Raw genomic sequence first — 1,965 nt, 5'->3', positions numbered from 1 at the left:
ATGCAACACTTGAATTAGGGGATTGAAACATTAGATTATGTTTATTCTTGTAGTATCATATGACTTGAATTTGTTTAGTAGCATGGAATCCTATGTGGAAATAGATAAGTGCTTGCTGTTATAATCTTGTATATAAATATGGATAGTATTCTTGATGAGTTGTGTAATGGTTGTGCTTAAGGAAATAATCTAGTTCCATGTAGGAGAAGGATTAATGCATTTAGATTCATGATGTGTTAAGTGATTAAGGAATAAAAATGGGTATTAGGAAGATTTGGTTGGTATTTTAAAATGAACCTAAGGAGTATGATATGTGATATTTATGCATATGTATTAATGATTTATCATAATTGCATGGGAAGTAAATGATTAGTTGGATAACAGTATATGGTGTTCTAGATGAATATGTGATGTGTTAGAATTATGTCAAGTAGTGACGTTGAGATACCCTAGGGAATGGATATATTTGTAAGAGTTTAATAGGTGATATGTTAATGTTTAAATTATTTATTCCGCTTGCATAATATGGTACTATGGTTATGTTCATGTTGGTTTATGTGATTTTATAAACAGTTAATCTTGTATTTAATGTCTGTTAGTGGTAACATAGAAATGATGGATGTTTTTTGAAAAAAAAAATCTCCATTTGTTAATAGAATTTGGATTATTTTTCTAGGGTATTTTGGTGGGCATTACACTCTCAGTTAGTCACTTGGTCAAGTAAAAAGCAAGATTCTATATCCTTATCTACAACAGAAGTAGAGTACATTGCAACATCTTCCTGTTGCATTCACATTTAATGGATGAAGAAGACTTCGAAGGAAATTGGTGCGAATTTTGATAACCCCATTCCAATCATATGTGATAATACTAGTGAAATAAACATTTCTAAGAATCAGGTACAACATTATAGAACAAAGCATATATCTATCAGGTATCACTTCTTGAGGGAGAAACTTCTAGATAATGAGGTCAGACTTGAGTATGTGCCCACAAATGAGTAGATTGCAAATATTTTCACAAAGGCGTTATGTAAAGATAATTTTGAGTATCTCCGATAGAAGTTAGGCATATTACCCCCTACTAGTTTCAACTAATGTTCATTCTAGGTGTGCATTGGTTGAGGGAACAACATGTACATTCTCTTCTGGACTGATGTTGATGTGCTTCCTCTCAAGGGGAGCAAGAGTTTCTTAGGGGGAGTTTTTGACCACCTTTGTTATTGTTGTCAAAGGGTGAGAGAGAGACGAGAGAGATTTGGTTGTACTTTCAATGATGATCTTTCATTGATCACTGTCCAAGTGGGTGTTGCCATAAATTATAAAGGGGGAGATTGTTAGTATTGCATTATGTGTTGTCATTGATGTCAACCTTTAGGTTCAGATTAAGTCTAGATGTGGTATGGCAAGCAGGAGTAGGCATATTGTGCACATGAAGGTTTCCCAGTTTCACCGGATGTGATTGGTATCTTAGAAGATGTTTTTCTATATTATCTTTGGGTCAAATGTTCTCTGGAGCTTGAGGCCTTTGATTAGATATTGAGGAGGTATAGCATCTAGATGCATTTTAGGTCCATCCTTGGAAATGTATGTAGCATGTTGATATGTTTGAGGAAGAACAATGTGACATGGTTTTCTTTTCATTCCTTGCCACCGCCAGAATGTTTAGTGGAGACCTATTTTAGATCCCTTTCCCAGCTGACATTAAGGATTATGATTTTCAGAGACAGTATATATAGGACTTTGATTTGATGATTTCAAGTGTGGTTTTTTGTTTTCATGATATGCAAGATTGAAGGAATCTAGTGATTGTGTGAGACATTTACTAGAAGAAGTTCCGACAGTGTAGGATGCATTTTTTTGTGGTGGATTTGCTTTGTCTTTCTTTCTTCTTCGACAATGAGCCTATTAGGCTTATGAGCCCATCTATAATTTGGCAGTGATCCATTGAGGGCAGTGAGCCTAC

The sequence above is a fragment of the Cryptomeria japonica genome, chromosome 7 (genome assembly GCF_030272615.1).
Source record: "Cryptomeria japonica chromosome 7, Sugi_1.0, whole genome shotgun sequence".
NCBI classification, from domain to species: Eukaryota; Viridiplantae; Streptophyta; class Pinopsida; order Cupressales; family Cupressaceae; genus Cryptomeria; species Cryptomeria japonica.
This window is presented reverse-complemented; position numbering follows the sequence as displayed.